Source organism: Medicago sativa, chromosome 5 (genome assembly GCF_051527215.1).
Source record: "Medicago sativa cultivar Bolivia chromosome 5, Bolivia_mono, whole genome shotgun sequence".
Taxonomy (NCBI): Eukaryota; Viridiplantae; Streptophyta; class Magnoliopsida; order Fabales; family Fabaceae; genus Medicago; species Medicago sativa.
In genome coordinates, this window is record NC_140753.1 from 21457754 (window position 1) to 21482619 (window position 24866).

The window sequence follows — 24866 nt, forward strand, 5'->3', positions numbered from 1 at the left end:
ACACTTCTTTTCACTTCTCTCTTTCCAACACATTTTTCACAAATTTTCTCTCCTCCTTTCTTGGTATACCTCACGCCTCTCACACACAAACATTCATTACCACCCTTTCTTGAATTTAAGTACTCAAAATTAACATACAATGGAACCCACATGATCCTCACCCCATTTAAGCCATAAGACAAGTTTAAATCACCCTTTTATATCCAAAACCGAGCCACACCACCATCTATTGCAATTCTGGAATCTTGTGGTTTTAAGCTTCAAAAAAACTCATGAATGTTTGGCTTAGCACTGGTTATGGGTATTTTTGGTGAAGTAGAAACAAGAAGTGAAGGAAAGAATCAGATTTGAAGCTTGGGTGTTGGGCTTGGAATTGGCAGCACTGAAAGTACTCAAAAGATCTTATGTGAGTTCCTTTAGTTGGTAAAATCCTCCTTTTTGGTAATTTAATTATGTCATTAGAATGATAATATATGATTTTGATACATTAGGACATAATTAGTGATGTTATAACATTAGATTAATTCCCTTTGATAGTATACTCTAGAAAATTTGAAATGTGGTATATTCCGTTCGCCACAACGAAGAGATAATGTGGTATATTCCGTTCGCCACAACGAAGAGATAATGTGGTATATTCCGTTCGCCACAACGAAGAGATAATGTGGTATATTTCCGTTCGCCACAACGAAGAGATAATGTGGTTTATGTACAAATAATGGAAAGAGAAAAATGATGAAATAATTTATAGAGTGGTACCAATGAGAACATATTTTATATGGATGAGATAATGTATATTGAGTTGTATAAATGAGGAATTTTAGTTATGGAACTCCGGCTTAGCCGAAATTAGTTATTATCGAAAAAGGATCAGAGACATACTCAGATAAGTATGTCAAAGTATAAGTTATATCAGAATACGATATTGGATATATGATTGTGATTGATATGATTGTGGTGATTATGATTATATTTGTTATATGATTTGTTTATTGTTGCTAAAATGAATTTTAGGATTTGTGCCGAGCGGAGCATTGCTTCCTCTGAGGAAATGGGGAGGAAGGACTCACTTTATCATTGCCATTGTTAATGGAATTCATGAGGTTCCATTCTATTATGTGGATATTGCCATTAGTTTAGATTATTGAATTGATTGACGTTAATATTGACGCATTTTGATGACATAGGAAATGATTATAGATTAATGTCAAAATTTATATATATGAAATTTATGATAGAAATTTTGAATCAGAAGTATTTATCTGATAGGATGTTTTATTTTGAGGTGTACGTAGTATGAAAATAAAGATGTTATTTGGAGATTCTGGCTGATATAACAGGTTTTTTTAAAAACAGGATTTACATCTTGGGAATGTTGAAAATACAGAGGAAACTCTGTCGAAATTTCAGTGAATATTTTTTTTAAATGAAAGTTTAAAAATTTAAATTTTTATGTATTATAGTTGTCAAGTTTGATTAATAGGCTTGCCGGGCTAGAATGATCTAGTTCGTGCGCCGGTCACGATGATTGTTTTTGGGTCGTGACAAAGTTGGTATCAGAGCAGGTAGATTCAGATCGTGCCTTGGGTCAACGGATTTCAATAAGATGTAGTGTGATTATTGGGTTCCAGATATTTATTCCAAATGTCATGTCTGGCTGAGCCTGATCAACTCAGACTAGTATATGACAGTTAGAACAAATGTCTGAGAGCTGAATAGGACCTTGGAGGAATGAAGTACGAGAAGAAGAAAGGTCTGGAAGCTTACAATGAATTTTGTTAAGGAAGTAATCAACGCCACCAGTGTCTGGTGATTTATGAAGATGAATTTTTTTTTTTTTTCAAGAAGGGATATAAATTGTTATGGGTAAGACGGAGTACTTTAATATTATTGAACGTTACATCGTATGTGGATACAAGAAAAGTAAGAAATTTAGGAATGAATGAAACCTTAACAGAAGACGCGGTATAAGGAGTATGATGTAAGGTGTGAAGAAATAAATCAGAGTGACGCAGCGGAAGCGTGGTGGCTGGTACCTATGCAGTTTAAATTAGTTAGTCAGAAAGAATCAGTTCGTAATGGACGTATGTTGGAATCTAAAGTTGAAATTATGGAGAAATTGTTTATGCTTATTAGCAAATAAATTTCTAAAATTTCGAGGACGAAATTTCTTTAAGGGGGGTAGAATGTAATATCCCATGAGATTTTTTTTTAAGCCAAGGGCAATTTAGACATTTTGGTGGCCAAGTATATTTTTATTTAGGAAAACACCATAATTTTCTATACACTTCTTTTCACTTCTCTCTTTCCAACACATTTTTCACAAATTTTCTCTCCTCCTTTCTTGGTATACCTCACGCCTCTCACACACAAACATTCATTACCACCCTTTCTTGAATTTAAGTACTCAAAATTAACATACAATGGAACCCACATGATCCTCACCCCATTTAAGCCATAAGACAAGTTTAAATCACCCTTTTATATCCAAAACCGAGCCACACCACCATCTATTGCAATTCTGGAATCTTGTGGTTTTAAGCTTCAAAAAAACTCATGAATGTTTGGCTTAGCACTGGTTATGGGTATTTTTGGTGAAGTAGAAACAAGAAGTGAAGGAAAGAATCAGATTTGAAGCTTGGGTGTTGGGCTTGGAATTGGCAGCACTGAAAGTACTCAAAAGATCTTATGTGAGTTCCTTTAGTTGGTAAAATCCTCCTTTTTGGTAATTTAATTATGTCATTAGAATGATAATATATGATTTTGATACATTAGGACATAATTAGTGATGTTATAACATTAGATTAATTCCCTTTGATAGTATACTCTAAAAAATAGCTCTTACGAGGTTAAACATGTTTATGGTAGTGTTGAAATTGGAGTAAAGATAATTTAATAAGTTTTAGTGTATGTCTGCACAATTTCGGCTAGTGCTCTGGAAAGTAAATTTGTTAGATTTTTATAGCTTTGACACAATTCTTTGATAGTGTAAATGAAGCTTTTATGGAAATAAATGGCTTTAGCTTGGTTAAGAATTTTAACACTCATTTTATCGAATTTGTAGCCGAAATGTGTATAATGTCCTATGTGAGTATTGGGGTGTAGATTAGATGGATTATTAGAGTTTATTAGTAGTAATGATATCGTTACTTGTGTATTGACATTGATAGTTCGTGGATTTAAAGAAGTATATGGATGATTAGTAATAAAAAGAACATATAAAGTTATACGATATGTGTATAGATAATGTAAGAACTTGTTTGGAATTGGATTAAGATGGTGATTGATGGAATGTCTATAAATTATTAGAATAAGTTGGCATAATTATAGCATGACTATTATGCCATATGAACGGTACATTTGGAACAGAATAAATATGAGATAGTAGAATGGTTATTTCTGAATTAGTGTATCCAAAAATCTCTTTTATGTTAATAAGTATGTTTATGCTAGTATAAATGTTGGAGGGAAATTCTATCAAGACAATTGATGTATAAAATTATAGAAATGATTTTAAAGAAAATTTGAAATGTAATCTATGAGTAATATGCTCACAGTGAATTATAGAAAGTCACAGAAAAATGGAAATGATGAGAAAAATTGAAATGAGTAATATGCTCATAGAAAAAGAAAGAAAGAAAGAAAAAAATAAAAATGAGAAAATTGATGAAAACTCCGTTTGCTGCAACGAAGAGATAATGCAGCCTATGAACAAGTTGTTCATAGTATTTTAAAACTGACATCCGTTTGCTGCAACGAAGAGATAATGCAGCCTATGAGTTAAGTGCTCATAGTATTTTAAAATTTATATTTCCGTTCGCCACAACGAAGAGATAATGTGGTATATTCCGTTCGCCACAACGAAGAGATAATGTGGTATATTTCCGTTCGCCACAACGAAGAGATAATGTGGTATATTCCGTTCGCCACAACGAAGAGATAATGTGGTATATTCCGTTCGCCACAACGAAGAGATAATGTGGTATATTTCCGTTCGCCACAACGAAGAGATAATGTGGTTTATGTACAAATAATGGAAAGAGAAAAATGATGAAATAATTTATAGAGTGGTACCAATGAGAACATATTTTATATGGATGAGATAATGTATATTGAGTTGTATAAATGAGGAATTTTAGTTATGGAACTCCGGCTTAGCCGAAATTAGTTATTATCGAAAAAGGATCAGAGACATACTCAGATAAGTATGTCAAAGTATAAGTTATATCAGAATACGATATTGGATATATGATTGTGATTGATATGATTGTGGTGATTATGATTATATTTGTTATATGATTTGTTTATTGTTGCTAAAATGAATTTTAGGATTTGTGCCGAGCGGAGCATTGCTTCCTCTGAGGAAATGGGGAGGAAGGACTCACTTTATCATTGCCATTGTTAATGGAATTCATGAGGTTCCATTCTATTATGTGGATATTGCCATTAGTTTAGATTATTGAATTGATTGACGTTAATATTGACGCATTTTGATGACATAGGAAATGATTATAGATTAATGTCAAAATTTATATATATGAAATTTATGATAGAAATTATGAATCAGAAGTATTTATCTGATAGGATGTTTTATTTTGAGGTGTACGTAGTATGAAAATAAAGATGTTATTTGGAGATTCTGGCTGATATAACAGGTTTTTTTAAAAACAGGATTTACATCTTGGGAATGTTGAAAATACAGAGGAAACTCTGTCGAAATTTCAGTGAATATTTTTTTTAAATGAAAGTTTAAAAATTTAAATTTTTATGTATTATAGTTGTCAAGTTTGATTAATAGGCTTGCCGGGCTAGAATGATCTAGTTCGTGCGCCGGTCACGATGATTGTTTTTGGGTCGTGACAAAGTTGGTATCAGAGCAGGTAGATTCAGATCGTGCCTTGGGTCAATGGATTTCAATAAGATGTAGTGTGATTATTGGGTTCCAGATATTTATTCCAAATGTCATATCTGGCTGAGCCTGATCAACTCAGACTAGTATATGACAGTTAGAACAAATGTCTGAGAGCTGAATAGGACCTTGGAGGAATGAAGTACGAGAAGAAGAAAGGTCTGGAAGCTTACAATGAATTTTGTTAAGGAAGTAATCAACGCCACCAGTGTCTGGTGATTTATGAAGATGAATTTTTTTTTTTTTTCAAGAAGGGATATAAATTGTTATGGGTAAGACGGAGTACTTTAATATTATTGAACGTTACATCGTATGTGGATACAAGAAAAGTAAGAAATTTAGGAATGAATGAAACCTTAACAGAAGACGCGGTATAAGGAGTATGATGTAAGGTGTGAAGAAATAAATCAGAGTGACGCAGCGGAAGCGTGGTGGCTGGTACCTATGCAGTTTAAATTAGTTAGTCAGAAAGAATCAGTTCGTAATGGACGTATGTTGGAATCTAAAGTTGAAATTATGGAGAAATTGTTTATGCTTATTAGCAAATAAATTTCTAAAATTTCGAGGACGAAATTTCTTTAAGGGGGGTAGAATGTAATATCCCATGAGATTTTTTTTTAAGCCAAGGGCAATTTAGACATTTTGGTGGCCAAGTATATTTTTATTTAGGAAAACACCATAATTTTCTATACACTTCTTTTCACTTCTCTCTTTCCAACACATTTTTCACAAATTTTCTCTCCTCCTTTCTTGGTATACCTCACGCCTCTCACACACAAACATTCATTACCACCCTTTCTTGAATTTAAGTACTCAAAATTAACATACAATGGAACCCACATGATCCTCACCCCATTTAAGCCATAAGACAAGTTTAAATCACCCTTTTATATCCAAAACCGAGCCACACCACCATCTATTGCAATTCTGGAATCTTGTGGTTTTAAGCTTCAAAAAAACTCATGAATGTTTGGCTTAGCACTGGTTATGGGTATTTTTGGTGAAGTAGAAACAAGAAGTGAAGGAAAGAATCAGATTTGAAGCTTGGGTGTTGGGCTTGGAATTGGCAGCACTGAAAGTACTCAAAAGATCTTATGTGAGTTCCTTTAGTTGGTAAAATCCTCCTTTTTGGTAATTTAATTATGTCATTAGAATGATAATATATGATTTTGATACATTAGGACATAATTAGTGATGTTATAACATTAGATTAATTCCCTTTGATAGTATACTCTAAAAAATAGCTCTTACGAGGTTAAACATGTTTATGGTAGTGTTGAAATTGGAGTAAAGATAATTTAATAAGTTTTAGTGTATGTCTGCACAATTTCGGCTAGTGCTCTGGAAAGTAAATTTGTTAGATTTTTATAGCTTTGACACAATTCTTTGATAGTGTAAATGAAGCTTTTATGGAAATAAATGGCTTTAGCTTGGTTAAGAATTTTAACACTCATTTTATCGAATTTGTAGCCGAAATGTGTATAATGTCCTATGTGAGTATTGGGGTGTAGATTAGATGGATTATTAGAGTTTATTAGTAGTAATGATATCGTTACTTGTGTATTGACATTGATAGTTCGTGGATTTAAAGAAGTATATGGATGATTAGTAATAAAAAGAACATATAAAGTTATACGATATGTGTATAGATAATGTAAGAACTTGTTTGGAATTGGATTAAGATGGTGATTGATGGAATGTCTATAAATTATTAGAATAAGTTGGCATAATTATAGCATGACTATTATGCCATATGAACGGTACATTTGGAACAGAATAAATATGAGATAGTAGAATGGTTATTTCTGAATTAGTGTATCCAAAAATCTCTTTTATGTTAATAAGTATGTTTATGCTAGTATAAATGTTGGAGGGAAATTCTATCAAGACAATTGATGTATAAAATTATAGAAATGATTTTAAAGAAAATTTGAAATGTAATCTATGAGTAATATGCTCACAGTGAATTATAGAAAGTCACAGAAAAATGGAAATGATGAGAAAAATTGAAATGAGTAATATGCTCATAGAAAAAGAAAGAAAGAAAGAAAAAAATAAAAATGAGAAAATTGATGAAAACTCCGTTTGCTGCAACGAAGAGATAATGCAGCCTATGAACAAGTTGTTCATAGTATTTTAAAACTGACATCCGTTTGCTGCAACGAAGAGATAATGCAGCCTATGAGTTAAGTGCTCATAGTATTTTAAAATTTATATTTCCGTTCGCCACAACGAAGAGATAATGTGGTATATTCCGTTCGCCACAACGAAGAGATAATGTGGTATATTTCCGTTCGCCACAACGAAGAGATAATGTGGTATATTCCGTTCGCCACAACGAAGAGATAATGTGGTATATTCCGTTCGCCACAACGAAGAGATAATGTGGTATATTTCCGTTCGCCACAACGAAGAGATAATGTGGTTTATGTACAAATAATGGAAAGAGAAAAATGATGAAATAATTTATAGAGTGGTACCAATGAGAACATATTTTATATGGATGAGATAATGTATATTGAGTTGTATAAATGAGGAATTTTAGTTATGGAACTCCGGCTTAGCCGAAATTAGTTATTATCGAAAAAGGATCAGAGACATACTCAGATAAGTATGTCAAAGTATAAGTTATATCAGAATACGATATTGGATATATGATTGTGATTGATATGATTGTGGTGATTATGATTATATTTGTTATATGATTTGTTTATTGTTGCTAAAATGAATTTTAGGATTTGTGCCGAGCGGAGCATTGCTTCCTCTGAGGAAATGGGGAGGAAGGACTCACTTTATCATTGCCATTGTTAATGGAATTCATGAGGTTCCATTCTATTATGTGGATATTGCCATTAGTTTAGATTATTGAATTGATTGACGTTAATATTGACGCATTTTGATGACATAGGAAATGATTATAGATTAATGTCAAAATTTATATATATGAAATTTATGATAGAAATTTTGAATCAGAAGTATTTATCTGATAGGATGTTTTATTTTGAGGTGTACGTAGTATGAAAATAAAGATGTTATTTGGAGATTCTGGCTGATATAACAGGTTTTTTTAAAAACAGGATTTACATCTTGGGAATGTTGAAAATACAGAGGAAACTCTGTCGAAATTTCAGTGAATATTTTTTTTAAATGAAAGTTTAAAAATTTAAATTTTTATGTATTATAGTTGTCAAGTTTGATTAATAGGCTTGCCGGGCTAGAATGATCTAGTTCGTGCGCCGGTCACGATGATTGTTTTTGGGTCGTGACAAAGTTGGTATCAGAGCAGGTAGATTCAGATCGTGCCTTGGGTCAACGGATTTCAATAAGATGTAGTGTGATTATTGGGTTCCAGATATTTATTCCAAATGTCATGTCTGGCTGAGCCTGATCAACTCAGACTAGTATATGACAGTTAGAACAAATGTCTGAGAGCTGAATAGGACCTTGGAGGAATGAAGTACGAGAAGAAGAAAGGTCTGGAAGCTTACAATGAATTTTGTTAAGGAAGTAATCAACGCCACCAGTGTCTGGTGATTTATGAAGATGAATTTTTTTTTTTTTTCAAGAAGGGATATAAATTGTTATGGGTAAGACGGAGTACTTTAATATTATTGAACGTTACATCGTATGTGGATACAAGAAAAGTAAGAAATTTAGGAATGAATGAAACCTTAACAGAAGACGCGGTATAAGGAGTATGATGTAAGGTGTGAAGAAATAAATCAGAGTGACGCAGCGGAAGCGTGGTGGCTGGTACCTATGCAGTTTAAATTAGTTAGTCAGAAAGAATCAGTTCGTAATGGACGTATGTTGGAATCTAAAGTTGAAATTATGGAGAAATTGTTTATGCTTATTAGCAAATAAATTTCTAAAATTTCGAGGACGAAATTTCTTTAAGGGGGGTAGAATGTAATATCCCATGAGATTTTTTTTTAAGCCAAGGGCAATTTAGACATTTTGGTGGCCAAGTATATTTTTATTTAGGAAAACACCATAATTTTCTATACACTTCTTTTCACTTCTCTCTTTCCAACACATTTTTCACAAATTTTCTCTCCTCCTTTCTTGGTATACCTCACGCCTCTCACACACAAACATTCATTACCACCCTTTCTTGAATTTAAGTACTCAAAATTAACATACAATGGAACCCACATGATCCTCACCCCATTTAAGCCATAAGACAAGTTTAAATCACCCTTTTATATCCAAAACCGAGCCACACCACCATCTATTGCAATTCTGGAATCTTGTGGTTTTAAGCTTCAAAAAAACTCATGAATGTTTGGCTTAGCACTGGTTATGGGTATTTTTGGTGAAGTAGAAACAAGAAGTGAAGGAAAGAATCAGATTTGAAGCTTGGGTGTTGGGCTTGGAATTGGCAGCACTGAAAGTACTCAAAAGATCTTATGTGAGTTCCTTTAGTTGGTAAAATCCTCCTTTTTGGTAATTTAATTATGTCATTAGAATGATAATATATGATTTTGATACATTAGGACATAATTAGTGATGTTATAACATTAGATTAATTCCCTTTGATAGTATACTCTAAAAAATAGCTCTTACGAGGTTAAACATGTTTATGGTAGTGTTGAAATTGGAGTAAAGATAATTTAATAAGTTTTAGTGTATGTCTGCACAATTTCGGCTAGTGCTCTGGAAAGTAAATTTGTTAGATTTTTATAGCTTTGACACAATTCTTTGATAGTGTAAATGAAGCTTTTATGGAAATAAATGGCTTTAGCTTGGTTAAGAATTTTAACACTCATTTTATCGAATTTGTAGCCGAAATGTGTATAATGTCCTATGTGAGTATTGGGGTGTAGATTAGATGGATTATTAGAGTTTATTAGTAGTAATGATATCGTTACTTGTGTATTGACATTGATAGTTCGTGGATTTAAAGAAGTATATGGATGATTAGTAATAAAAAGAACATATAAAGTTATACGATATGTGTATAGATAATGTAAGAACTTGTTTGGAATTGGATTAAGATGGTGATTGATGGAATGTCTATAAATTATTAGAATAAGTTGGCATAATTATAGCATGACTATTATGCCATATGAACGGTACATTTGGAACAGAATAAATATGAGATAGTAGAATGGTTATTTCTGAATTAGTGTATCCAAAAATCTCTTTTATGTTAATAAGTATGTTTATGCTAGTATAAATGTTGGAGGGAAATTCTATCAAGACAATTGATGTATAAAATTATAGAAATGATTTTAAAGAAAATTTGAAATGTAATCTATGAGTAATATGCTCACAGTGAATTATAGAAAGTCACAGAAAAATGGAAATGATGAGAAAAATTGAAATGAGTAATATGCTCATAGAAAAAGAAAGAAAGAAAGAAAAAAATAAAAATGAGAAAATTGATGAAAACTCCGTTTGCTGCAACGAAGAGATAATGCAGCCTATGAACAAGTTGTTCATAGTATTTTAAAACTGACATCCGTTTGCTGCAACGAAGAGATAATGCAGCCTATGAGTTAAGTGCTCATAGTATTTTAAAATTTATATTTCCGTTCGCCACAACGAAGAGATAATGTGGTATATTCCGTTCGCCACAACGAAGAGATAATGTGGTATATTTCCGTTCGCCACAACGAAGAGATAATGTGGTATATTCCGTTCGCCACAACGAAGAGATAATGTGGTATATTCCGTTCGCCACAACGAAGAGATAATGTGGTATATTTCCGTTCGCCACAACGAAGAGATAATGTGGTTTATGTACAAATAATGGAAAGAGAAAAATGATGAAATAATTTATAGAGTGGTACCAATGAGAACATATTTTATATGGATGAGATAATGTATATTGAGTTGTATAAATGAGGAATTTTAGTTATGGAACTCCGGCTTAGCCGAAATTAGTTATTATCGAAAAAGGATCAGAGACATACTCAGATAAGTATGTCAAAGTATAAGTTATATCAGAATACGATATTGGATATATGATTGTGATTGATATGATTGTGGTGATTATGATTATATTTGTTATATGATTTGTTTATTGTTGCTAAAATGAATTTTAGGATTTGTGCCGAGCGGAGCATTGCTTCCTCTGAGGAAATGGGGAGGAAGGACTCACTTTATCATTGCCATTGTTAATGGAATTCATGAGGTTCCATTCTATTATGTGGATATTGCCATTAGTTTAGATTATTGAATTGATTGACGTTAATATTGACGCATTTTGATGACATAGGAAATGATTATAGATTAATGTCAAAATTTATATATATGAAATTTATGATAGAAATTTTGAATCAGAAGTATTTATCTGATAGGATGTTTTATTTTGAGGTGTACGTAGTATGAAAATAAAGATGTTATTTGGAGATTCTGGCTGATATAACAGGTTTTTTTAAAAACAGGATTTACATCTTGGGAATGTTGAAAATACAGAGGAAACTCTGTCGAAATTTCAGTGAATATTTTTTTTAAATGAAAGTTTAAAAATTTAAATTTTTATGTATTATAGTTGTCAAGTTTGATTAATAGGCTTGCCGGGCTAGAATGATCTAGTTCGTGCGCCGGTCACGATGATTGTTTTTGGGTCGTGACAAAGTTGGTATCAGAGCAGGTAGATTCAGATCGTGCCTTGGGTCAATGGATTTCAATAAGATGTAGTGTGATTATTGGGTTCCAGATATTTATTCCAAATGTCATGTCTGGCTGAGCCTGATCAACTCAGACTAGTATATGACAGTTAGAACAAATGTCTGAGAGCTGAATAGGACCTTGGAGGAATGAAGTACGAGAAGAAGAAAGGTCTGGAAGCTTACAATGAATTTTGTTAAGGAAGTAATCAACGCCACCAGTGTCTGGTGATTTATGAAGATGAATTTTTTTTTTCTTTTCAAGAAGGGATATAAATTGTTATGGGTAAGACGGAGTACTTTAATATTATTGAACGTTACATCGTATGTGGATACAAGAAAAGTAAGAAATTTAGGAATGAATGAAACCTTAACAGAAGACGCGGTATAAGGAGTATGATGTAAGGTGTGAAGAAATAAATCAGAGTGACGCAGCGGAAGCGTGGTGGCTGGTACCTATGCAGTTTAAATTAGTTAGTCAGAAAGAATCAGTTCGTAATGGACGTATGTTGGAATCTAAAGTTGAAATTATGGAGAAATTGTTTATGCTTATTAGCAAATAAATTTCTAAAATTTCGAGGACGAAATTTCTTTAAGGGGGGTAGAATGTAATATCCCATGAGATTTTTTTTTAAGCCAAGGGCAATTTAGACATTTTGGTGGCCAAGTATATTTTTATTTAGGAAAACACCATAATTTTCTATACACTTCTTTTCACTTCTCTCTTTCCAACACATTTTTCACAAATTTTCTCTCCTCCTTTCTTGGTATACCTCACGCCTCTCACACACAAACATTCATTACCACCCTTTCTTGAATTTAAGTACTCAAAATTAACATACAATGGAACCCACATGATCCTCACCCCATTTAAGCCATAAGACAAGTTTAAATCACCCTTTTATATCCAAAACCGAGCCACACCACCATCTATTGCAATTCTGGAATCTTGTGGTTTTAAGCTTCAAAAAAACTCATGAATGTTTGGCTTAGCACTGGTTATGGGTATTTTTGGTGAAGTAGAAACAAGAAGTGAAGGAAAGAATCAGATTTGAAGCTTGGGTGTTGGGCTTGGAATTGGCAGCACTGAAAGTACTCAAAAGATCTTATGTGAGTTCCTTTAGTTGGTAAAATCCTCCTTTTTGGTAATTTAATTATGTCATTAGAATGATAATATATGATTTTGATACATTAGGACATAATTAGTGATGTTATAACATTAGATTAATTCCCTTTGATAGTATACTCTAAAAAATAGCTCTTACGAGGTTAAACATGTTTATGGTAGTGTTGAAATTGGAGTAAAGATAATTTAATAAGTTTTAGTGTATGTCTGCACAATTTCGGCTAGTGCTCTGGAAAGTAAATTTGTTAGATTTTTATAGCTTTGACACAATTCTTTGATAGTGTAAATGAAGCTTTTATGGAAATAAATGGCTTTAGCTTGGTTAAGAATTTTAACACTCATTTTATCGAATTTGTAGCCGAAATGTGTATAATGTCCTATGTGAGTATTGGGGTGTAGATTAGATGGATTATTAGAGTTTATTAGTAGTAATGATATCGTTACTTGTGTATTGACATTGATAGTTCGTGGATTTAAAGAAGTATATGGATGATTAGTAATAAAAAGAACATATAAAGTTATACGATATGTGTATAGATAATGTAAGAACTTGTTTGGAATTGGATTAAGATGGTGATTGATGGAATGTCTATAAATTATTAGAATAAGTTGGCATAATTATAGCATGACTATTATGCCATATGAACGGTACATTTGGAACAGAATAAATATGAGATAGTAGAATGGTTATTTCTGAATTAGTGTATCCAAAAATCTCTTTTATGTTAATAAGTATGTTTATGCTAGTATAAATGTTGGAGGGAAATTCTATCAAGACAATTGATGTATAAAATTATAGAAATGATTTTAAAGAAAATTTGAAATGTAATCTATGAGTAATATGCTCACAGTGAATTATAGAAAGTCACAGAAAAATGGAAATGATGAGAAAAATTGAAATGAGTAATATGCTCATAGAAAAAGAAAGAAAGAAAGAAAAAAATAAAAATGAGAAAATTGATGAAAACTCCGTTTGCTGCAACGAAGAGATAATGCAGCCTATGAACAAGTTGTTCATAGTATTTTAAAACTGACATCCGTTTGCTGCAACGAAGAGATAATGCAGCCTATGAGTTAAGTGCTCATAGTATTTTAAAATTTATATTTCCGTTCGCCACAACGAAGAGATAATGTGGTATATTCCGTTCGCCACAACGAAGAGATAATGTGGTATATTTCCGTTCGCCACAACGAAGAGATAATGTGGTATATTCCGTTCGCCACAACGAAGAGATAATGTGGTATATTCCGTTCGCCACAACGAAGAGATAATGTGGTATATTTCCGTTCGCCACAACGAAGAGATAATGTGGTTTATGTACAAATAATGGAAAGAGAAAAATGATGAAATAATTTATAGAGTGGTACCAATGAGAACATATTTTATATGGATGAGATAATGTATATTGAGTTGTATAAATGAGGAATTTTAGTTATGGAACTCCGGCTTAGCCGAAATTAGTTATTATCGAAAAAGGATCAGAGACATACTCAGATAAGTATGTCAAAGTATAAGTTATATCAGAATACGATATTGGATATATGATTGTGATTGATATGATTGTGGTGATTATGATTATATTTGTTATATGATTTGTTTATTGTTGCTAAAATGAATTTTAGGATTTGTGCCGAGCGGAGCATTGCTTCCTCTGAGGAAATGGGGAGGAAGGACTCACTTTATCATTGCCATTGTTAATGGAATTCATGAGGTTCCATTCTATTATGTGGATATTGCCATTAGTTTAGATTATTGAATTGATTGACGTTAATATTGACGCATTTTGATGACATAGGAAATGATTATAGATTAATGTCAAAATTTATATATATGAAATTTATGATAGAAATTTTGAATCAGAAGTATTTATCTGATAGGATGTTTTATTTTGAGGTGTACGTAGTATGAAAATAAAGATGTTATTTGGAGATTCTGGCTGATATAACAGGTTTTTTTAAAAACAGGATTTACATCTTGGGAATGTTGAAAATACAGAGGAAACTCTGTCGAAATTTCAGTGAATATTTTTTTTAAATGAAAGTTTAAAAATTTAAATTTTTATGTATTATAGTTGTCAAGTTTGATTAATAGGCTTGCCGGGCTAGAATGATCTAGTTCGTGCGCCGGTCACGATGATTGTTTTTGGGTCGTGACAAAGTTGGTATCAGAGCAGGTAGATTCAGATCGTGCCTTGGGTCAACGGATTTCAATAAGATGTAGTGTGATTATTGGGTTCCAGATATTTATTCCAAATGTCATGTCTGGCTGAGCCTGATCAACTCAGACTAGTATATGACAGTTAGAACAAATGTCTGAGAGCTGAATAGGACCTTGGAGGAATGAAGTACGAGAAGAAGAAAGGTCTGGAAGCTTACAATGAATTTTGTTAAGGAAGTAATCAACGCCACCAGTGTCTGGTGATTTATGAAGATGAATTTTTTTTTTTTTTCAAGAAGGGATATAAATTGTTATGGGTAAGACGGAGTACTTTAATATTATTGAACGTTACATCGTATGTGGATACAAGAAAAGTAAGAAATTTAGGAATGAATGAAACCTTAACAGAAGACGCGGTATAAGGAGTATGATGTAAGGTGTGAAGAAATAAATCAGAGTGACGCAGCGGAAGCGTGGTGGCTGGTACCTATGCAGTTTAAATTAGTTAGTCAGAAAGAATCAGTTCGTAATGGACGTATGTTGGAATCTAAAGTTGAAATTATGGAGAAATTGTTTATGCTTATTAGCAAATAAATTTCTAAAATTTCGAGGACGAAATTTCTTTAAGGGGGGTAGAATGTAATATCCCATGAGATTTTTTTTTAAGCCAAGGGCAATTTAGACATTTTGGTGGCCAAGTATATTTTTATTTAGGAAAACACCATAATTTTCTATACACTTCTTTTCACTTCTCTCTTTCCAACACATTTTTCACAAATTTTCTCTCCTCCTTTCTTGGTATACCTCACGCCTCTCACACACAAACATTCATTACCACCCTTTCTTGAATTTAAGTACTCAAAATTAACATACAATGGAACCCACATGATCCTCACCCCATTTAAGCCATAAGACAAGTTTAAATCACCCTTTTATATCCAAAACCGAGCCACACCACCATCTATTGCAATTCTGGAATCTTGTGGTTTTAAGCTTCAAAAAAACTCATGAATGTTTGGCTTAGCACTGGTTATGGGTATTTTTGGTGAAGTAGAAACAAGAAGTGAAGGAAAGAATCAGATTTGAAGCTTGGGTGTTGGGCTTGGAATTGGCAGCACTGAAAGTACTCAAAAGATCTTATGTGAGTTCCTTTAGTTGGTAAAATCCTCCTTTTTGGTAATTTAATTATGTCATTAGAATGATAATATATGATTTTGATACATTAGGACATAATTAGTGATGTTATAACATTAGATTAATTCCCTTTGATAGTATACTCTAAAAAATAGCTCTTACGAGGTTAAACATGTTTATGGTAGTGTTGAAATTGGAGTAAAGATAATTTAATAAGTTTTAGTGTATGTCTGCACAATTTCGGCTAGTGCTCTGGAAAGTAAATTTGTTAGATTTTTATAGCTTTGACACAATTCTTTGATAGTGTAAATGAAGCTTTTATGGAAATAAATGGCTTTAGCTTGGTTAAGAATTTTAACACTCATTTTATCGAATTTGTAGCCGAAATGTGTATAATGTCCTATGTGAGTATTGGGGTGTAGATTAGATGGATTATTAGAGTTTATTAGTAGTAATGATATCGTTACTTGTGTATTGACATTGATAGTTCGTGGATTTAAAGAAGTATATGGATGATTAGTAATAAAAAGAACATATAAAGTTATACGATATGTGTATAGATAATGTAAGAACTTGTTTGGAATTGGATTAAGATGGTGATTGATGGAATGTCTATAAATTATTAGAATAAGTTGGCATAATTATAGCATGACTATTATGCCATATGAACGGTACATTTGGAACAGAATAAATATGAGATAGTAGAATGGTTATTTCTGAATTAGTGTATCCAAAAATCTCTTTTATGTTAATAAGTATGTTTATGCTAGTATAAATGTTGGAGGGAAATTCTATCAAGACAATTGATGTATAAAATTATAGAAATGATTTTAAAGAAAATTTGAAATGTAATCTATGAGTAATATGCTCACAGTGAATTATAGAAAGTCACAGAAAAATGGAAATGATGAGAAAAATTGAAATGAGTAATATGCTCATAGAAAAAGAAAGAAAGAAAGAAAAAAATAAAAATGAGAAAATTGATGAAAACTCCGTTTGCTGCAACGAAGAGATAATGCAGCCTATGAACAAGTTGTTCATAGTATTTTAAAACTGACATCCGTTTGCTGCAACGAAGAGATAATGCAGCCTATGAGTTAAGTGCTCATAGTATTTTAAAATTTATATTTCCGTTCGCCACAACGAAGAGATAATGTGGTATATTCCGTTCGCCACAACGAAGAGATAATGTGGTATATTTCCGTTCGCCACAACGAAGAGATAATGTGGTATATTCCGTTCGCCACAACGAAGAGATAATGTGGTATATTCCGTTCGCCACAACGAAGAGATAATGTGGTATATTTCCGTTCGCCACAACGAAGAGATAATGTGGTTTATGTACAAATAATGGAAAGAGAAAAATGATGAAATAATTTATAGAGTGGTACCAATGAGAACATATTTTATATGGATGAGATAATGTATATTGAGTTGTATAAATGAGGAATTTTAGTTATGGAACTCCGGCTTAGCCGAAATTAGTTATTATCGAAAAAGGATCAGAGACATACTCAGATAAGTATGTCAAAGTATAAGTTATATCAGAATACGATATTGGATATATGATTGTGATTGATATGATTGTGGTGATTATGATTATATTTGTTATATGATTTGTTTATTGTTGCTAAAATGAATTTTAGGATTTGTGCCGAGCGGAGCATTGCTTCCTCTGAGGAAATGGGGAGGAAGGACTCACTTTATCATTGCCATTGTTAATGGAATTCATGAGGTTCCATTCTATTATGTGGATATTGCCATTAGTTTAGATTATTGAATTGATTGACGTTAATATTGACGCATTTTGATGACATAGGAAATGATTATAGATTAATGTCAAAATTTATATATATGAAATTTATGATAGAAATTTTGAATCAGAAGTATTTATCTGATAGGATGTTTTATTTTGAGGTGTACGTAGTATGAAAATAAAGATGTTATTTGGAGATTCTGGCTGATATAACAGGTTTTTTTAAAAACAGGATTTACATCTTGGGAATGTTGAAAATACAGAGGAAACTCTGTCGAAATTTCAGTGAATATTTTTTTTAAATGAAAGTTTAAAAATTTAAATTTTTATGTATTATAGTTGTCAAGTTTGATTAATAGGCTTGCCGGGCTAGAATGATCTAGTTCGTGCGCCGGTCACGATGATTGTTTTTGGGTCGTGACAAAGTTGGTATCAGAGCAGGTAGATTCAGATCGTGCCTTGGGTCAACGGATTTCAATAAGATGTAGTGTGATTATTGGGTTCCAGATATTTATTCCAAATGTCATGTCTGGCTGAGCCTGATCAACTCAGACTAGTATATGACAGTTAGAACAAATGTCTGAGAGCTGAATAGGACCTTGGAGGAATGAAGTACGAGAAGAAGAAAGGTCTGGAAGCTTACAATGAATTTTGTTAAGGAAGTAATCAACGCCACCAGTGTCTGGTGATTTATGAAGATGAATTTTTTTTTTTTTTCAAGAAGGGATATAAATTGTTATGGGTAAGACGGAGTACTTTAATATTATTGAACGTTACATCGTATGTGGATACAAGAAAAGTAAGAAATTTAGGAATGAATGAAACCTTAACAGAAGACGCGGTATAAGGAGTATGATGTAAGGTGTGAAGAAATAAATCAGAGTGACGCAGCGGAAGCGTGGTGGCTGGTACCTATGCAGTTTAAATTAGTTAGTCAGAAAGAATCAGTTCGTAATGGACGTATGTTGGAATCTAAAGTTGAAATTATGGAGAAATTGTTTATGCTTATTAGCAAATAAATTTCTAAAATTTCGAGGACGAAATTTCTTTAAGGGGGGTAGAATGTAATATCCCATGAGATTTTTTTTTAAGCCAAGGGCAATTTAGACATTTTGGTGGCCAAGTATATTTTTATTTAGGAAAACACCATAATTTTCTATACACTTCTTTTCACTTCTCTCTTTCCAACACATTTTTCACAAATTTTCTCTCCTCCTTTCTTGGTATACCTCACGCCTCTCACACACAAACATTCATTACCACCCTTTCTTGAATTTAAGTACTCAAAATTAACATACAATGGAACCCACATGATCCTCACCCCATTTAAGCCATAAGACAAGTTTAAATCACCCTTTTATATCCAAAACCGAGCCACACCACCATCTATTGCAATTCTGGAATCTTGTGGTTTTAAGCTTCAAAAAAACTCATGAATGTTTGGCTTAGCACTGGTTATGGGTATTTTTGGTGAAGTAGAAACAAGAAGTGAAGGAAAGAATCAGATTTGAAGCTTGGGTGTTGGGCTTGGAATTGGCAGCACTGAAAGTACTCAAAAGATCTTATGTGAGTTCCTTTAGTTGGTAAAATCCTCCTTTTTGGTAATTTAATTATGTCATTAGAATGATAATATATGATTTTGATACATTAGGACATAATTAGTGATGTTATAACATTAGATTAATTCCCTTTGATAGTATACTCTAAAAAATAGCTCTTACGAGGTTAAACATGTTTATGGTAGTGTTGAAATTGGAGTAAAGATAATTTAATAAGTTTTAGTGTATGTCTGCACAATTTCGGCTAGTGCTCTGGAAAGTAAATTTGTTAGATTTTTATAGCTTTGACACAATTCTTTGATAGTGTAAATGAAGCTTTTATGGAAATAAATGGCTTTAGCTTGGTTAAGAATTTTAACACTCATTTTATCGAATTTGTAGCCGAAATGTGTATAATGTCCTATGTGAGTATTAGGGTGTAGATTAGATGGATTATTAGAGTTTATTAGTAGTAATGATATCGTTACTTGTGTATTGACATTGATAGTTCGTGGATTTAAAGAAGTATATGGATGATTAGTAATAAAAAGAACATATAAAGTTATACGATATGTGTATAGATAATGTAAGAACTTGTTTGGAATTGGATTAAGATGGTGATTGATGGAATGTCTATAAATTATTAGAATAAGTTGGCATAATTATAGCATGACTATTATGCCATATGAACGGTACATTTGGAACAGAATAAATATGAGATAGTAGAATGGTTATTTCTGAATTAGTGTATCCAAAAATCTCTTTTATGTTAATAAGTATGTTTATGCTAGTATAAATGTTGGAGGGAAATTCTATCAAGACAATTGATGTATAAAATTATAGAAATGATTTTAAAGAAAATTTGAAATGTAATCTATGAGTAATATGCTCACAGTGAATTATAGAAAGTCACAGAAAAATGGAAATGATGAGAAAAATTGAAATGAGTAATATGCTCATAGAAAAAGAAAGAAAGAAAGAAAAAAATAAAAATGAGAAAATTGATGAAAACTCCGTTTGCTGCAACGAAGAGATAATGCAGCCTATGAACAAGTTGTTCATAGTATTTTAAAACTGACATCCGTTTGCTGCAACGAAGAGATAATGCAGCCTATGAGTTAAGTGCTCATAGTATTTTAAAATTTATATTTCCGTTCGCCACAACGAAGAGATAATGTGGTATATTTCCGTTCGCCACAACGAAGAGATAATGTGGTATATTCCGTTCGCCACAACGAAGAGATAATGTGGTATATTTCCGTTCGCCACAACGAAGAGATAATGTGGTTTATGTACAAATAATGGAAAGAGAAAAATGATGAAATAATTTATAGAGTGGTACCAATGAGAACATATTTTATATGGATGAGATAATGTATATTGAGTTGTATAAATGAGGAATTTTAGTTATGGAACTCCGGCTTAGCCGAAATTAGTTATTATCGAAAAAGGATCAGAGACATTCTCAGATAAGTATGTCAAAGTATAAGTTATATCAGAATACGATATTGGATATATGATTGTGATTGATATGATTGTGGTGATTATGATTATATTTGTTATATGATTTGTTTATTGTTGCTAAAATGAATTTTAGGATTTGTGCCGAGCGGAGCATTGCTTCCTCTGAGGAAATGGGGAGGAAGGACTCACTTTATCATTGCCATTGTTAATGGAATTCATGAGGTTCCATTCTATTATGTGGATATTGCCATTAGTTTAGATTATTGAATTGATTGACGTTAATATTGACGCATTTTGATGACATAGGAAATGATTATAGATTAATGTCAAAATTTATATATATGAAATTTATGATAGAAATTTTGAATCAGAAGTATTTATCTGATAGGATGTTTTATTTTGAGGTGTACGTAGTATGAAAATAAAGATGTTATTTGGAGATTCTGGCTGATATAACAGGTTTTTTTAAAAACAGGATTTACATCTTGGGAATGTTGAAAATACAGAGGAAACTCTGTCGAAATTTCAGTGAATATTTTTTTTAAATGAAAGTTTAAAAATTTAAATTTTTATGTATTATAGTTGTCAAGTTTGATTAATAGGCTTGCCGGGCTAGAATGATCTAGTTCGTGCGCCGGTCACGATGATTGTTTTTGGGTCGTGACAAAGTTGGTATCAGAGCAGGTAGATTCAGATCGTGCCTTGGGTCAATGGATTTCAATAAGATGTAGTGTGATTATTGGGTTCCAGATATTTATTCCAAATGTCATGTCTGGCTGAGCCTGATCAACTCAGACTAGTATATGACAGTTAGAACAAATGTCTGAGAGCTGAATAGGACCTTGGAGGAATGAAGTACGAGAAGAAGAAAGGTCTGGAAGCTTACAATGAATTTTGTTAAGGAAGTAATCAACGCCACCAGTGTCTGGTGATTTATGAAGATGAATTTTTTTTTTCTTTTCAAGAAGGGATATAAATTGTTATGGGTAAGACGGAGTACTTTAATATTATTGAACGTTACATCGTATGTGGATACAAGAAAAGTAAGAAATTTAGGAATGAATGAAACCTTAACAGAAGACGCGGTATAAGGAGTATGATGTAAGGTGTGAAGAAATAAATCAGAGTGACGCAGCGGAAGCGTGGTGGCTGGTACCTATGCAGTTTAAATTAGTTAGTCAGAAAGAATCAGTTCGTAATGGACGTATGTTGGAATCTAAAGTTGAAATTATGGAGAAATTGTTTATGCTTATTAGCAAATAAATTTCTAAAATTTCGAGGACGAAATTTCTTTAAGGGGGGTAGAATGTAATATCCCATGAGATTTTTTTTTAAGCCAAGGGCAATTTAGACATTTTGGTGGCCAAGTATATTTTTATTTAGGAAAACACCATAATTTTCTATACACTTCTTTTCACTTCTCTCTTTCCAACACATTTTTCACAAATTTTCTCTCCTCCTTTCTTGGTATACCTCACGCCTCTCACACACAAACATTCATTACCACCCTTTCTTGAATTTAAGTACTCAAAATTAACATACAATGGAACCCACATGATCCTCACCCCATTTAAGCCATAAGACAAGTTTAAATCACCCTTTTATATCCAAAACCGAGCCACACCACCATCTATTGCAATTCTGGAATCTTGTGGTTTTAAGCTTCAAAAAAACTCATGAATGTTTGGCTTAGCACTGGTTATGGGTATTTTTGGTGAAGTAGAAACAAGAAGTGAAGGAAAGAATCAGATTTGAAGCTTGGGTGTTGGGCTTGGAATTGGCAGCACTGAAAGTACTCAAAAGATCTTATGTGAGTTCCTTTAGTTGGTAAAATCCTCCTTTTTGGTAATTTAATTATGTCATTAGAATGATAATATATGATTTTGATACATTAGGACATAATTAGTGATGTTATAACATTAGATTAATTCCCTTTGATAGTATACTCTAAAAAATAGCTCTTACGAGGTTAAACATGTTTATGGTAGTGTTGAAATTGGAGTAAAGATAATTTAATAAGTTTTAGTGTATGTCTGCACAATTTCGGCTAGTGCTCTGGAAAGTAAATTTGTTAGATTTTTATAGCTTTGACACAATTCTTTGATAGTGTAAATGAAGCTTTTATGGAAATAAATGGCTTTAGCTTGGTTAAGAATTTTAACACTCATTTTATCGAATTTGTAGCCGAAATGTGTATAATGTCCTATGTGAGTATTGGGGTGTAGATTAGATGGATTATTAGAGTTTATTAGTAGTAATGATATCGTTACTTGTGTATTGACATTGATAGTTCGTGGATTTAAAGAAGTATATGGATGATTAGTAATAAAAAGAACATATAAAGTTATACGATATGTGTATAGATAATGTAAGAACTTGTTTGGAATTGGATTAAGATGGTGATTGATGGAATGTCTATAAATTATTAGAATAAGTTGGCATAATTATAGCATGACTATTATGCCATATGAACGGTACATTTGGAACAGAATAAATATGAGATAGTAGAATGGTTATTTCTGAATTAGTGTATCCAAAAATCTCTTTTATGTTAATAAGTATGTTTATGCTAGTATAAATGTTGGAGGGAAATTCTATCAAGACAATTGATGTATAAAATTATAGAAATGATTTTAAAGAAAATTTGAAATGTAATCTATGAGTAATATGCTCACAGTGAATTATAGAAAGTCACAGAAAAATGGAAATGATGAGAAAAATTGAAATGAGTAATATGCTCATAGAAAAAGAAAGAAAGAAAGAAAAAAATAAAAATGAGAAAATTGATGAAAACTCCGTTTGCTGCAACGAAGAGATAATGCAGCCTATGAACAAGTTGTTCATAGTATTTTAAAACTGACATCCGTTTGCTGCAACGAAGAGATAATGCAGCCTATGAGTTAAGTGCTCATAGTATTTTAAAATTTATATTTCCGTTCGCCACAACGAAGAGATAATGTGGTATATTCCGTTCGCCACAACGAAGAGATAATGTGGTATATTTCCGTTCGCCACAACGAAGAGATAATGTGGTATATTCCGTTCGCCACAACGAAGAGATAATGTGGTATATTCCGTTCGCCACAACGAAGAGATAATGTGGTATATTTCCGTTCGCCACAACGAAGAGATAATGTGGTTTATGTACAAATAATGGAAAGAGAAAAATGATGAAATAATTTATAGAGTGGTACCAATGAGAACATATTTTATATGGATGAGATAATGTATATTGAGTTGTATAAATGAGGAATTTTAGTTATGGAACTCCGGCTTAGCCGAAATTAGTTATTATCGAAAAAGGATCAGAGACATACTCAGATAAGTATGTCAAAGTATAAGTTATATCAGAATACGATATTGGATATATGATTGTGATTGATATGATTGTGGTGATTATGATTATATTTGTTATATGATTTGTTTATTGTTGCTAAAATGAATTTTAGGATTTGTGCCGAGCGGAGCATTGCTTCCTCTGAGGAAATGGGGAGGAAGGACTCACTTTATCATTGCCATTGTTAATGGAATTCATGAGGTTCCATTCTATTATGTGGATATTGCCATTAGTTTAGATTATTGAATTGATTGACGTTAATATTGACGCATTTTGATGACATAGGAAATGATTATAGATTAATGTCAAAATTTATATATATGAAATTTATGATAGAAATTTTGAATCAGAAGTATTTATCTGATAGGATGTTTTATTTTGAGGTGTACGTAGTATGAAAATAAAGATGTTATTTGGAGATTCTGGCTGATATAACAGGTTTTTTTAAAAACAGGATTTACATCTTGGGAATGTTGAAAATACAGAGGAAACTCTGTCGAAATTTCAGTGAATATTTTTTTTAAATGAAAGTTTAAAAATTTAAATTTTTATGTATTATAGTTGTCAAGTTTGATTAATAGGCTTGCCGGGCTAGAATGATCTAGTTCGTGCGCCGGTCACGATGATTGTTTTTGGGTCGTGACACATATGCAGGACTTGTTTATCTCGTATGTCAAGATATTCTATATATGGTGTCATTGGTGTGTGTTATATTTCAGTTTATTTCTCTACACTTGAGAATAGTCAATACGAATCACGATTCAGTTTTCTTGACTCTTGTTGTCACTCTTACACAGGTTGTCCATGGCTTAAATATAGTTTGTGTT

At 32.2% G+C, this 24866-nt stretch overlaps 1 long non-coding RNA gene across 6 annotated transcripts; it reads left to right on the plus strand.

Annotated features, from left to right (window-relative positions):
• LOC146920973 (uncharacterized) lies at nucleotides 1-24551 on the plus strand. 6 transcript variants are annotated; one of them, XR_015011965.1, is made up of 3 exons: nucleotides 1-406; nucleotides 1015-20924; nucleotides 24152-24551. It is a non-coding gene; the product is annotated as an uncharacterized LOC146920973 (long non-coding RNA). The 6 variants fall into 6 exon arrangements; XR_015011961.1 differs by having other exon boundaries at nucleotides 1015-19266; nucleotides 20836-24501; XR_015011963.1 differs by having other exon boundaries at nucleotides 1015-14364; nucleotides 17591-24427.
• The last annotated feature ends 315 nt before the right edge of the window (nucleotides 24552-24866 follow it).